Genomic DNA, 16298 nt, shown 5'->3' with positions numbered 1-16298 from the left:
GACCGTCCGCTCTCAAGCCCCAAATGGCTTGCATATCTTCTAAAGTCACCGTCGCCTCTCCAATCGGTAGATGGAAAGTGTGCGTTTCGGGCCTCCAACGCTCAATCAAAGTCGTGATAAGCTTATTGTTGACCTTCATCGACTTCCCACAATCCATCACGCCTTTGAAACCAAATCTCTCAAGCCAATACATCACATTGTCATGAATATCCACATCCCAAATCTTACTTTTCGTTCGTCGAACTTTGAAAACATGTGTTGTGCCATCATGCAGTAGTTTATTTGAAATGTGTTTTCTCTGAAGAAATATCACTGACGGATCTTCGGGTCCATATAATAATGGTCCGCTAGAACTTGAAGTTGCCATCCAATCTAATGACATATTCACAAAACAAAAATTACAAACTCACATTTAAAATATAAATAACATATATATTCAAATTCATCTCCCAAAAATCATGTGTAGATCAAGCTTTTTGTGCAAATATTCTATTTCATCATAATTAAACTACAAGCTACGACGAACTCAAATTAATTAATTAATAATGTATCTCATGATTCTTATCTATAAATAAGGAATTTCCTATTATCCTACTTGATCCAAAAAATAAAAACAAAGTCACATAATCATATCTCAAAGAAGGGAAAAATGGTTTACAGCAAAGAAGCGCAAAACTTGTACACAATAAACAAGGCTACGGTTGAGGGGTAAAATCCAAAGCATCTCAAACATATCTCAAAGAAGGGAAAAATGGTTTACACAATATCACAACCAAAATCACAACATCAAGCATCTCAAACATATCAAAAACTATACTATAGAATGAATTTCACCAATAAAATCCATTATAACTACCAAAACAACAAAACATCGGTCAAAATTGAACAATTTGTAATAAACCCTAATTTACAAAACTGGGAGAAATCTACACAAAATATGCAGTAAACACCGAATTAAGGGATAAATATTGAAAGATTGAAGAAAACTTACCGAGATTCGCCGAAAAATCGCCTGCCCTTTCCCTCTCTTGCGCAGAATGAAGCTACTGCCTTTGCCTTGCGTCTGTTTTAAGTTCGAAGAAAGACGCATGACGCTCATGCGTCTTACCCTAAGATGCATGACGCTTATGCGTCTTCTAATAAAAAATAAAAAAAAATCAAAGACGCATGAGGTCTATGCGTCTTACCCTAAAACGCACGAGGCTAGTGCGTTTCATTAAAGGAGACGCATGACCTTAATGCGTCTCTCCCAATGTCGGATTTTAAAAAAAGTCCAATACAAATATGGAACTTAAGTTTTCCTCTAGAATCAAAAAAGAAATGCTTCGTGTAAAGTGTGGATGAACTTGGGTCCTTGAAAAATAAAAATAAGAAAAAAATTCGGCTATATTAGAAATGGATCAGTCACCCCTTTATATTTAAGAGTTTTGACACGGCTCTCACGTATGGGCCGAAATGACACATCGGATTTCCATCACGTGGGTAGGCCAGAGAAGAGATAAAGAGATAAATCCATCATTGACTTGAGCCCGCTCTGATACCATATTAGAAATGGGTCACTCACCCTTTAAAAGGCCTTATAATGGGGAGGATTGTCCATACTTATATAGACAAGTTAGGATCATCACCAAGTCGATATGGAACAATATTTAAGAATTTCAACCGGCTACGAAATCGAAGTCCAAGAAGACATAAAAGTTGGGGTGTTATGTATATAGTTGCAAAAAGATCTTAACATTGTGCTACGGTACGGAAAGGAAATTAGAAAGTTATGTATTCGAACTATCTCTAAATTAAAAAGAAATGAAAATACGAGTCATAATGGAAAAATCACAAAGGATACATATATTAGTAGTACGATAATTTACTCCTATACTAATTCATTATGTTTGTTATAGCAATTGGATTGTTCATCTATCTTTTTTAAAATGAGGCATCAACAGCGGCGGACACCAGAACAAAGGGGTATGGTAGTATTTTCTGTTGTTTGAATACAGTTAAATTTTTACCTTTTCAATATTATGTTGTTATAAATTTTTTTACCTTTAGAAAATTAGGTTCTCTTTAATACCACTATTATTTATTTTACGTATATACTTTTAGAACTGTGATAGCTCAATGATCAATTTCATTCAAGTGAGTTTAATATGGGAAAATCAGCAATGAGCTTATCTCATGCTCAAGTGCTTCAGCCACTGTCCGATTGTGTTTAGTAGATGGATGCAATCTGAGCCGCCGGATTAGTTTTATTAATTACTCTCCGTCCCCCAAATATTGTCCTTATTTGACCCGGCACAGGTTTTAAGCAATATAATGAAAAGTGAGTTGAAAAATTAGTGGAATGTGGGTCCTATTTCGGTCTATGGCATGTGAAGATGAAGGCATTGCTGATTCAATAGGGGCTTTCGTCAGCACTGGAAGCTGAGAGCAAGGATAAGCCGAAGGTCGATCTTAATGAAAAAGCAGCCGCGAAGAAGGCTGAAATTGAGGCGAATGCGCATAGCGCTGTTGTTCTTAGTCTGGGCGATAAGCTGATCTGAGAAGTGTCGAAGGAGACTACTGCGGCTGGTGTACTTGTGAAGTTAGAAGATCTTTACATGACGAAGTCGCTCACCAATAGGCTTTACATGAAGCAGCGCCTCAAATTCCTATCATTTCTTGGAAGAGAAGATTTTTCTTGAGCAATTGGAGGATTTCAATAAAGTAGTGGATGATCTTGAGAATACTGACGTCTCGATTGGAGATGAAGACAAAGCGATCTTGCTTCTTAATTGATACGACCCCACGTGGCGGACCCACGACAAGGGCCATGGCGAGGCGGCTTCGCGTAGGACTTTCCACTTTCATCCAAGAGGCCACGCGGGAAGAGTCGATGAAGGCGGGGGACGATGCGGATCGTATTGAAGAATGAAGGGCCGGGAGCGCAAGGAGGGACTGCAGCTGGCTTTCAGTTTTCTTCCTATCGAGATGGAGTCCAAATGCTCTGAAAATGCCACCAATCTCTTCATCTTTGAAAGAGCTTCGCGTGGACACCTTGCACACCTCAATCGGAGCCCGGATGAGGAAGTTATGATCGTTTTCCATAAGTCGCGCAGTCCAGAAACAAATGCCCGGGTTCAAGAGCAAAAACGCCCGGTTCCAGAGAAAACGCCCGGGTTAAGGTGGAAATACGCCCGACCGGGCATTTTGTGCGAATTGCATTTTTAAACCTCTTTTTGTCTCTCGTTTTAGCACTTTTATCCTCTTGTATAAATACCCATTCCTAGGGTTTTTGTGAGGGGACTTAGATGAACAAAGAAGCTTGAGAGACTTGTTTCCCCTTTGAGGGTTTCTTCCAAATTCCTAGATCTAGGTTGCTTGCATCCATCAATTCTTAGTGAAGCATGGATCAAGTAGAGGTATGCTTTGAGAAAGTGTGGTAGCCTTGAAGATTTAGCCATGAATACTTGTTAGTATGGTGTAAGTGCCTTAGCTTATTCCATCAATGACTTTGTATTCCCTTTTCCACATTATCTTTTATTTATCTTCTTCTTTCTAGCTTAGATTCAATTATTCTTGTTGGATCTATATTTTATCTTTGTTTGCTTTGGATATTGAAAACCATTGCACAAAAAAAATTGTTAGATCAAACATCACCAATAGGTATCAATCTTGGGTTATTGGATCACAATCTACATGGATCCTTATCATTAATGTACTGTCAAAAGCATATGACCAACTCTGTGATGTGATTATGTATGGGCGTGAAAGAACTATCACGCTATTTGAGGTTCAATCTGCTTTGAGGGCAAAAGATCTGCACAAAACAAGTGAAAAGGGGTAAGATCCAGTACCAGAATGCTTGAGTGTCAAGAAGTTTAAGGGGAAGAAGTTTGTCAAGAAAGATTCAGAGAGCTCAAAGTCTTCATCTATTGATCAAAAGGAGACCCGGTCATGTCATTGGTATAAGAAATCGGGACATCTATAGAAGGATTGTTATGCTTGGAAAAGAAAGCAAGCAAATGGTGGTGGAAAGACTGCCAACTCCACTGATTGTGTTGAGGAAAATGACTCTCCAGATGCGCTCAACATAATGGAGATTAAGAATGGAGGTTCGTGGATAATGAACTCCGGATGTAGCTTTCACATAAGTCCCAATCTGAGTTGGTTTGAGGAAATTCAAGACTGCAGAGGCACTGTGGTTCTGGGAAATAATGTGGTCTGTCATGTTAAAGGGATTGGATCTGTGAGATTGAAGATACAGGATGGGACCATCAAGAAATTTCATGATGTTAGATACATACCTGAGGTCAAGAGAAATCTAATATCTCTTGGATCTCTTGAAAGGAAAGGCTGCACATTCTCCTCTGCAAATAGGAGCATGACTGTAATGAAGAATAAGAAAGTGGTCATGATTGGTGAAAGGAGAGGCAGTCTATACTATTTGATTGTTATTGTTCAGAAAATTGCACAGGAGGAAGTTCACATTGTAAAATCAGAAACTGTGAACTTATGGCATAATAGGCTATGGCATCCTGCAGAGGGGAGTATAAAGGAGCTGATAAAGAAAGGGATAATTCAGGGAGCTTATGATAAGAACAACACTCCATGTGATGAATGTATTCTAGGAAAATTCAAGAAGCTGCCTTATCCAGCAGGTAAACATACTTCTACTTCACCCCTTGATTATGCGCATAGTGATCTTTGGGGGCCAGCTTCTGTGAACTCTATTGCGGGAAGAGGAAGATACTATATGAGTATTATAGATGATTTCTCTAGGAACTGTTGGATTTACATTCTAAAAGAGAAATCAGAGGCTTTTAAATGCTTTACTCACTAGTGTGTTGAAGTAGAAAGAGAGAAGAATGCGAAGCTTAAATGCCATTGAACAGACAATGGACTGAAATTTTTGTCCAAGAAATTCGATAGCTGTTGTAAGGAAAGGGGAATAAAGAGGCATAGAACCGTGCGTCTAAACCCTTAGCAAAATGGGGAGGCAGAGAGGGCTAATAGAACAATTCTAGAATGGGTTAGATGTATGTTGTTGGCTTCTGGATTAGAAAAGAAGTTCTAGGCTAAAGCAGCTTCTACTTTTACTGCAGTAAAGTTGCTAAATATGTGTCTTTCATCTAGCATAAATGGAGACATCCCTGACATGAGAAGGTATGGAAGTAATTCTTAGTATAACCATCTGAGGATTTTTGGATGCAAGGCATTTGCTCACTTGAAGCAGGGAAAGCTTGATCCTAGGGCATTAAGGTGTATGATGTTAGGGTATCAACCAGGTATGAAAGGGTATAGGCTATGGTGCATTGAACTAGGAAAACACAATATTGTGGTGAGTAGGGATGTTATATTCACTGGATCTGAGATGCCTTTTTCTGAAAAATCAACAAGTTACAGTAGATGAACAACTAGAAAATGCTTTCGAATCTGAGGTGGAGTCAGAGGGTTCAGATATTGGAGCTGAAACAACTGAATCTGAGACACCATCTCATAGCAGTCCAGAGGGTTGTAGAAACTGGATGCTTGCAAGAGACATAACTAAAAGAGTGTCTAAAGTGCCTGCTAAGTAAGCTGACTCAGAGATGTTATTCTATGCTCTTTGTGTAGCTGAGGAGGTGGAGTATTCAGAGCCAGCTACATATAGAGATGATATGAACAGCAAGGAATGAGAAAGTTGGATGAAAGCCATGATAGAATAAATTGAGTCTCTATTAAGTGGATCTTCAAGAATAAAATTGAATCTTCATCATCTAAGGCTTCTGACAAGATAAGGTTCAAAGCCAGATTAGTGGCTAAAGGGTTTACACAGGAAGAAGGAATTGATTTCACTGAGGTTTTCTCACATGTAGTAAAACATGCTTCTATCAGAATATTGCTAGCTTGAGTAGCAAAGAACAAATTGGAGTTGGAGCAGCTTGATGTCAAGACTGCATTCCTTCATGGAAATCTGAAAGAAACTATATTCATGACACAACCAAAATGATTTATGAAGGCAGGGGAAGAGAGCAAAGTTTGTTTGCTCAAAAAGAGCAATTTTGGGCTGAAACAGGCAAGTAGGTAGTGGCACAAGAAGAAGAAAGATTTGAGATTAGCCTTTGAGATGAAAGATTTGGGAGCAGCAAGAAGGATTCTTGGTGTGAATATTCTGAGAGATAGAAAGATGAAGAAGCAATGGTTAACACAAAATGCTTACATCTCCAGAATGTTGAAAAAGTTTAAGGTAGAGAATATAAGAGAGGTCTCAACTCCACTTGCTATTCATTTCAAGCTATCTGCTACTCAGAGACCACAAACTAAGGGTGAGGCCAAGGAAATGCAGAAGATCCCTTATGCTAACATTGTTGGTAACATAATGTATGCTATGATAAGTACAATGCCAGATATCTCACAAGCTATTAGTGTGACATCTCGGTTCATGTCAGATCATGGAAAGGAACATTGGGCAGCCTTAAAGTGGCTGTTGAGATACCTTAAGGGTGCAACTGATTATGGGATTCTGTTCAACGGCGATGCTGATTATCAGGGAGATATATTGATGGGGTTCTGTGACTCGGATTGGTAACATTGACACCAGAAAATCTCTATCAAGCTATGTCTTCACAATGTATAGCTCTGCAACTGGAAGTCAAACCTTCAGAGTGTGGTGTATTTATCTACTATAGAGCTAGGCTGAGTACATCTCACTCACCTCTGCTGTAAAAGAGAGCTTTTGGCTCAAAGGGATGTTGGGAGATCTTGGTCTGGTGCAAGAGGCAGTTAGTATTGGCTTAACCAAAGTTCTTTGAGCTTGGCTAAGCATCAGGTATATCATGAGAAGAGCAAGCATATAGATGTTTTCTTGCACTTTATTAGGGAAGAAATAGAAAATGGTGAGGTCAAGGTGTTCAAGGTGCATACTTCGAAGAACCCTGCGGACATGCTTACAAAACTTTTGCCGAAAGAGAAGTTCCAGCTATGCATGAGCTTTGTGAATATGTGCAAGCTGGAGAAAGATGATAATTGAGCAATCAAGGTGGAGTTTGTTAGAACTGTGATAGCTCAATGATCAATTTCATTCAAGTGAGTTTAATATGGGAAAATCAGCAATGATCTTATCTCATGCTCAAGTGCTTCAGCCACCGTCCGATTGTGTTTAGTAGATGGATGCAATATGAGCCGTCAGATTAGTTTTAGCAATTAAAAATTAGTTGATATTGTTGAATGTAGCTTTACTCTTTTTGTATTCCATCTGATACAGTTTGTAACTCTTTGAGCTCCCATTGAATAACATTCACAAAATTTCTCTCGCTCAATACTCTTACTCAAATCTGTAGCTAGTTCTCTTCATCGTTTGATTTGCGATTAGGTTTCATATCATCACATTTACTACTAATGCGTTTCAAAAATATAATTCTTTCATTTTTTTCTTATAAAATATTTTTTAACTTTTTTATACTATTATCTTTGGTTCTCTTACAAAGTATCTTATTTTTTTTAATTTCTAATGCATTTAATTTTCCTTGTAAAGTATTTTTTTATTTTTTATTTTATTTTTATCAAATCTCAATGATATTGTAAATCATTTAATTTCTCCTCTAGTGCATTTGGTAATTTTATCTTTTGTGTTTCTAATGAATATATTTTAATTTTTTTTAAAACAACTACAATTTTTCTTAAATAATCCAAGAGACGATTTATCATTAAAAATAAAATATTGTGCAAAAACATAAAAAAATTACCCTTAATATATAAATCTAATAACTTTCATTTTTTAATGTAGAAGTTATTCAAGTAGTAACACCGGAAAGTACTTAATTCATTTTTATATACAAATGTCATTCAAATAGTAATGCTAGAAAGTAATCCATTTTTTATATAATAAAATTTCTTGACGTAAAAATGATAATATATTAAAGATGGTTAAAAGTAGATTTTAAAATGGAAAATCACAAAAGGATACAAAAAAAACTAGTACCCATTTATAGTTATATTAATTCATTATATGTCCTCAGGCAGTTTGTACACTAAATTTATCTACTTGAAAATGAGGTATCGAGTTAAATAGTTAAGTATGATGGGTGGTGTCAATTAATTGCACGTAGAATGCAACACATCCACAAATCATTTTTTTACAGTAAGAAAACTCCAAAAGAATTTTTTACATACAAGATGAACTAATTTCTATGTATTAGCGTTAATATACTGCTTTATTTATATTAATCTTTAAGGTTAGCTATATTATGGTTGTTTAGCATCACGCTATTCTAAAAATGCTTTAGGCAATGCTAAGATAAGGACAATTTTGCAAAACCAGCACGTGTAACTACGAGTAGGTCAAAGATCTTGACATTGGGCTTTAAAGGAATTGTTTTAGTTCTACCATTGTTAATAGCATTGAGGTATTTATGAACGTTGGTATGATAGGAATCAGTTGTGGTGTTGGCCGTGAAGCTGCGAGAGAGGGAGGGAGAAAGAGAATTAGAGGAAGAGTAAGTAAAGTTATATAGATACAGAATGGTAATAAGCCATGAGGGAGAGACAACTACCGACACAAGATAGAGTTACAATTCAGCACATGTTTCATATATAGAGAAGGAATTAAACACTTCTATTAATTTTTATAACGTAAGAAAAGAAATTGTGAATAGTATATCTCTCGTCGCTTATATATATGAATTTATCTACACTACTTTGCATATTATACCAAAAGCCCTAAAATAAATCGAAAAAGTTGAGTATGGAGAAGCTCGTTGTAACCCTAACCCTAATGCTAATGATATGCTTATCATCAGAAGCCCAAATTGTCTCCGAGACGAAAAAGATCATGCGCCTCCATTTCTACCTCCACGACGTCCTGGGCGCCGACAGTGCCACCGACTGGACCGTGGCGCAATGCAAACTAACCAACGTTCTGCCGTTGTCGTTCGGGATGGTGTTGGTGCTGGACAACCTCGTCACGTCCGAGCCCGAGCTAGACTCCGGGGAGGTGGGGCGAATGCAAGGGACCGTGGCGATGGCCGACCTCCGTGAGACGGCTCTCGTCATGCTCATCAACCTTGTGTTCACCAAGGGCGAGTTCGAGGGCAGCACGCTTAGCATTAGCTCGGCCGTAAACATTTGGCCACCAAGTCGAGGGAGCCTTCCATCGTGGCCGGCACCGGTGCCTTTAGGATGGCCACGGGTTATATCATCACTAGCACTTATTATAAAGACCCTACTAATGTTCGTAGTGTTTTTGAGTAAACTGCGGTCGTCTATCATATGGATCCAACGTCAAGCGCTCAAGTAATTGATCTACTTGGATTAGGCATGATATTTCATGAATTTGCTACTACTACATGTTTGGATTGGGCTAGAGTTTTCTTAAATATGTTGTCTGTTTGGATTAAGAAACAATAATTTACAAGACCTCGTCTTTCAGTAGATAGCATAAAGACATGTCTCACTGTTAGATCCAATTCAGTGTTATACCATACCAATGTCATCTTATTTCAGTAAGGCTTAGAAATAATCGGACTGACATTGCAACCTTTCACGATAGGTACTCTAAGCCTATCTAGGTTGTGAAATTCTTTTTTTTCTTTGTTCAGAACTGACCATGTTACCTTAAAGTGAACGTCGCCCACGACCGGTCTACTAAAACAAAGACTTAGACTTTGTTAAGTTACATATACATTTAAACATGTAATAAACATCCATTTAAATGTAAAACATAACAACACTATAACAAAAATAATCTGATCTGTTTTATTCCTTGAAAAATAAAATAAGAGTTTTAACAGTATTCAATCACTCGAAAGGTGATTTCTAGTATACAAACTCTAACAATCTCCCACTTATACTCAAAACAGCTTTAGAGTATTCAAAAAATGTGCACTACGTCTAATTCTCCCACTTATACTGAAAGCGATTTGAGGTCTCGAGCGATTCGAACTCCCATTCCTCCAACATGGCACTCAAACGGTTTCACCGCTAATGCCTTTGTAAAGGGATCTGCCAGGTTGTTTTCTGACGCAATCTTGACCACTTGTATGTCTCCTCTCTGCACTATATCTCTAATGATATGATACTTCCTCTCTATGTGTTTGCTCGCTTTGTGAGCTCTTGGTTTCTTCGAATTTGCCACAGCAACAGAATTGTCACAACAAATGGTGATGCTCTTGGGCAGATTCGTAACCACACCTAAGTCCAAAAGAAAGTTCTTGAGCCATACAGCCTCTTTTGCAGCCTCCGAAGCGGCCACATATTTGGCTTCCATGGTTGAGTCTGCAATGCATTTTTGCTTTATACTCTTCCAAATTACGGCTCCACCTCCTAAGGTAAACACTTATCCAGAAGTAGATTTTCTCGAGTCCTGATCAGCTTGAAACTCTAAATCAGTATATCCCAAAGGACAGAGCTCGCCTGCTTTGTAAACTAGAACATAGTCCTTAGTTCATTTAAGGTACTTGAGTATGTTCTTTACGGCAGTCCAATGTCCTTGACCCAGATTCGACTGATATCTTGCCACCATGCCAACAACAAAGCAAATATCAGGCCTTGTACAAAGGATAGCATACATGAGTCTACCAATCGCCGAAGCGTATGTTATCCTTCTCATCTCTGCTATCTCAGATGTTGTCTTATGACACATCTCTTGAGATAAATGGATGTCATGTATAAAAGGTAAGAAACCTTTTTTGGCATCTTGCATGCTAAAGCGACTAAGTACAGTGTCGATGTAAGGTTCTTGAGATAAGCACAACATTCTCTTCTCACGGTCCCTTAGGACCTTGATGCTTAGAATGTGTCCTGCGTCTCCCATATCCTTCATCTCGAACTGCTTTGACAACCACGTTCGTACTGATGACAACATCTTTTTATCGTTTCCAATTAGAAGAATGTCATCTACATATAAAACTAAGAACACCACATTCCCCTTTTCAACCTTCTTATACATGCAGCTCTCGGTAGGGCACTTTTCGAATCCAAACTTATGAACAGTTTGATCGAAGCACTGATTCCATGATCAAGATGCTTGCTTGAGGCCATAAATTGTCTTCTTAAGCTTCCATACCATGTGCTTTTTGCCTTTGACAGCATAACCCTCGGGTTGTTCCATGTAGATGGTCTCCTCAAGACTACCGTTCAGAACGCAGTCATAACGTCCATCTGCCACACATCCCAATCCATGTAAGCTGCAATAGACAAAAGAATCTTGATCGATTTGAGCATGGCCACCGGGGAGAAGGTCTCGTCCTAATCGACACCTTCCTTTGAGTGTACCCCTTAGCCACTAGTCTTGTCTTAAAGACTTTAACTCGTTCATCGGGTCCACGTTTACGTTTGTATATCCACTTGCTCCCAATGGCAATAAAACCTTCGGGTAAGACGGGCAAATCGTAGACGTTTTTATCAATCATAGTGATAAGTCGTTGATGCACTATTTTTCAGCACTAAATAAACCTGCAAGTATACAAAGTATATATAGTATAGCCAAAGGTCACTACTGGATATTGAACACGGGGAAGGCAAACACAAAGTGTCTATCCTCTACTATGACTCAATTACTATATGGAAAAACAGTAGGTTTTGGAAAACTTTTGAAAACTAAAAACATTAAAAAGCATATAACAACTAAATGCAAATAAAACACGGAGATAATCGATAGAGATAAGGGAATCCTAGGGATGTGCGTTCACAGTTATGGTTATACAAGTTCCAAACTACAATACCCTAGTACAGTTATTACTTTGATAGAACGAGTCGCCTAGCTTATGCTCATGCGATACAAACGTTGATTACAAAATTAGGGTTGTCAATCCTAACACGTAACTCCAAAAATCTCCTAAGACCCTTGAAAAGTCCTCACTCTCAATTAACAGTGCCGTTTTAAGGGAAGCTAACTGTAGCGTCTACTAAGTGGATCTAACTCGCTAGAACTCTGTCCCAGTTATAAAGCAAGCTATATTAAATCATACACGATTGTGTCACTCAATCATGCAACATCAGAATTACTTAGGAAAGAAACAAAGTAAAAACATAACGGATATTAAATAAAAAATTGGAATTGTATAACCAAAGTCGTTACTAACACATCCCTAGAATCCTATGAGTTTAGTTACACATGATGAAATAAGCTAAACACATTGAAGCTACATGGGATGTGACAGTACAAGTGTAGTGTGTGTGCAGTGTTGCGATATTCAAATAAGGCAGGTTCCCCAGATCCAGCAAGTGCACTAGATCACTTGGTCTAGGAACTCGTAGGTTGTGCGGAATCCCGGTCGTTGGACACACAAGTACTTCCCCGCTTCAAAAACCCTCAACCACTTTACTAAACCTAGTATAGGGAAGTAGGGATCGATCCCACAGAGAAGGATGCGTAAGACTCGTAATCAAGGATTTGGGAGTATTTTTGGTGATGGCTGCTGCCACGCATTTTCTTGGGTTGAGGAAAATTAAAATTAACTTGACTTGGGAATATTAGAAAGAAACTTAACCTAACAGCTAGACCTAGGAGATAATTCTACGGTGGGACCACATCTAAGAAAAAGCAGAGTACGACTGGAAAGTGGCAGAATAACTAACTCTCGTACTAACTGACAGTGACATCGTCTTCTACAACCAAATTCGCATAAAACTTCTTGAGAAAACACATAAGCAAATAAAAAACAGGGCTACTAACTTGAAATCAAATCTATGCATAAATAACGAAGAACTTAACAGATCTGCATACCTAGACGAAGTGAAATAGAAAACAAAGGAAATGAAACAAGTCTATCAACTACTGTTTCTTTCACACGCCAAAACCAACTTCAGACGCTAAATCCACTCCGGATCCAAGCGTCCGACACGGACTCCAAACAGAAGAAATTCTCCATCACGTCAGATTTACAAATTTAAGCTCCGAACACTCAATCAACCACAGATCTGTCACCAAATTCCACATCAAACACCTCAATAACGAAATAAGCAGAGATCGACATAGCAATTTAAGAATTACGCTAACAGCAGAGAGATCTAAGCAAAATAACTTGAAATTAAACAGCTAAACTCAGATCCATGAGCGATAAGCAGTTAAACATCATCAACATCAAAGTCTACTCCCAAAAGTGAAGTTCGACGGTGGAAACTAGCAAAAACAGCTGAAATTAAAACAATTGTATCTTCGCCCTCACTAGGACGGTGTTACCAAACTCGAGATCTTTAGAAAGTACCCCCCCCTATCACGATTATCCCCAGAATTTTTCCCAAGTGTGTGTGTAAATGTATGAGCTAAGAAGAGTAAAAACTATCTCTTGCGCTGCATGCTCCTCTCTATTTATAGGCGTTTTAGTGGGTCCAGCGAGGAATTGATAATGACTTTGTTGCCCTCAGCTGTAGACTCCCTTTATCACGCCAATTTCCTCGTAATTCCTGCTCATTTCGTTCCATTCTCCTGCTAGACCATCTCCTCCATAACTTCCTCGATCTAGCCATTTTCTTCACACACCTGGCTTAGTAAACGTGTTAGACCCAGCAAATTATAACATTACTTTGCACATACCGATGCATGAAATTAGCCTTATCACACATAGATTGAAGGGAAGACAATTTGAACATAAAACTAAAGCAAATCAAACCGGTAGGTTGAATCCTTGTCGTTCTTGATGTTCTTGAAATCCTTCTCCAACTACTTGCACAAATGAAGTACTCTAGCTCTTGATCTCTATAAATTATTTTGCAAGTAGAAGCTCTCTCTTTTGATGAAGCTTGAGGTCTTATTTATAGGGAAAAATCAATCCTTGTTGTAGAAGGAAAAGATCTCCAAAATATGGTAAATCTTGGAGCAAATCTAGGGCATCTCGGATTCGCCGCCTTTCTCCGGCGGGCCGCCGCACCTTGGCCGGCGGTCGCCGCGTTGGAGTCCAGAGAGTCTGTTTCCTCGGCGGCGGACCGCCGCACGACTTCCGGCGGTCGTCGGGCGAGACTTTTCTTCCAAGCGTATTTTTCCGAGGCGGACCACTGCATTGATCTGCCCGCCGGGAGCCGGCAGTCGCCGCACACATCCACGGCGGTCACCAGTCACCATCTGACTCCAGATTTCCAGACTATGCATTTTGGCTCCCTTTTTTTGCTCAATTATGCTCGTTTCTCACAAAACATGTCAAAATACCAAAATAGACAAAATATGCAAATAATGGACGTATAGAGTGACTTTGACATCAAAAACGGACCTAACATGGCCTTAAAAGAGTGCAAAATCCGAGCGTATCAACTCCCCCAAACTTACATTTTTGTTTGTCCTCGAACATAACAATAAAGGCACAAGACTAGACGCACAGAATGCAAAAGGACTAGACGTCATAATTGTCTCAAAAGATGAAAGAAAAGATTAAGCATGAATTAACGCTATCAAATCAGGCAAGGATTATTAGTGCACTTTCATTACTAACTTCTGGAACACCTTGAATTCATGCACTCGCATGTGGCAGACTTTCAAAGATGGGAAGTGTTCTCTCACTCTCAAAGTGTATAAAGGTAATGTGTATATAAGCACTCAAATCATGCATCATGCAAAATTTAAAGGAACTGGAAGCGGAAGCGGTGTTGTATGGATTAACATAATTTAACAATTATTAATCACACCAATAAATCACATAATAATCAGATCTATTTAGCAGATTATTTTGACAAAATCTATTCGCGTAATTATTACATGTATCATGTTCATAACTTGAATTAATCATGCTTTAAGAATATTGAAACCTAAAACATGCTTTTCTATGGAGCAGAAAAATACCTTATTAATTCTCCAAAGAATTGAAGATGGCTAGCTGCTTCTCCACGTGACGCTTTGAATACTATACCACAAATCTTCTCTCTGGTTCCCGAACTGTACTCCGATATCAGTGTGGGCTGATCTCACCAGAATACTAGGACTTAAATAAAGAAGACAGAAGAAATCCTTTTGGGAATAGGAGTAGAATTTGAACTCCTCTTCAGCTAGAGGGAGCCAAAATTTTCGAAAATTTCAAGTATAAAATTGTGATGATTATGTCTCCTTTATTCTCCTATTTATATTAAGTTCCTTTTGGGCCCAAACAGGGATCTATAGAAGGTTTTGGATATGGGCTCATCCAATTTACTTTTTACTAATTAAATTAAACCCACAATTTAATATAAGTTATAATTGGAATATTACGAGCAGCCACTACAGAAGTAATATTGAACTCTCCCCATCCAAATCCGAAATTATAAGTAATCCGGGTTTCCGTTTAACTTTCATTTCCCGTGCTTAAGATAAAATTAATATCTGCTATGGACTTAATTAATTAAATTCTTATTAATTCCAAGAGTGGACTTAGCATGAAACGCTCATTTATTATTCATAGAGTAATCAAACTCCAACTAGCTAGGTTCCGAATAATAAAACCTTGTTTCGTGATCCTCTTGAGGACATTATCAAACGAGACTCAGCTCGCGCACGATTCAATATAATAGCAATCCTAGCACCGCTAGATATTGATCACCACTACCCAATATATCAGGATCATTGGGTTACGAAAAATCCGCACCATTTGATAAGTCAAAGTAATGCATAATCAATACCGTATGCTCAATACTAACCTACATTGATTAAGAAACAAATATTTATCAAGACTTCGCCTTTCAGTAGATAGCATAAGGACAAGTCACGCTGTTAGATCCATTAAGTGCTATACCACACCAATGTCATCTTATTTCAGTAAGGCTTAGAAATATGCGGACTGAATTGCAACCTTTCTCGATGGATAGTCAAATTCCAACTAGGTTGTGAAATTCATCTTTTTCTTTGTTTAGAACTGACCATGTTACCTTAAAGTAGACGCCGCCCACAAACGGTCTACTAAAACAAAGACTTGGACTTTGTTAAGTTAACTTATACATTTAAACATGCATTAACATCCATTAAATGTAAAACATAACAACATTATGACAGAAATAATCTGTTTTATTCATTGGAAAATAAAATAAGAGTTTTACAGTATTCAATCACTCGAAACGTGATTTCTAGTATACAAACTCTAACACCTCCATCGAGCTATGACCCAACTTATGTTTTCTAAGGTCGATGGGGGAAGTGTCTCCCAAACGGAGTTGAATGTGATATGGTGCCTCCTCAACAAGAAGGGATTCGACTATGGAACCCTTTTTACTGTCTACGTGGATCGGATCACGAAGAAGGGTGGCGGCGTTATTTGTTGTGGTGGTTTGATCTCGGCGATCGCCGAGCACTTGGAGGTTTCTTTTGTCGGTTTGACGGAAGAAGGTGGGGAGCGCTTTATCACCTATGAGGTGCTCTTTTCGGTGGGGCTATTGAAGACCGACTA

At 38.4% G+C, this 16298-nt stretch overlaps 1 pseudogene; it reads left to right on the top strand.

Annotated features, from left to right (window-relative positions):
• The first annotated feature begins 8676 nt into the window (after positions 1-8676).
• Positions 8677-9363, top strand: LOC125194884 (dirigent protein 22 pseudogene; annotated as a pseudogene).
• Positions 9364-16298: the final 6935 nt, after the last annotated feature.

This window comes from Salvia hispanica, chromosome 2 (genome assembly GCF_029641045.1).
Source record: "Salvia hispanica isolate PSC_SH4W2 chromosome 2, Shi_PSC_v1, whole genome shotgun sequence".
Lineage (NCBI taxonomy): Eukaryota > Viridiplantae > Streptophyta > Magnoliopsida > Lamiales > Lamiaceae > Salvia > Salvia hispanica.
This window is presented reverse-complemented; position numbering and strand designations above follow the sequence as displayed.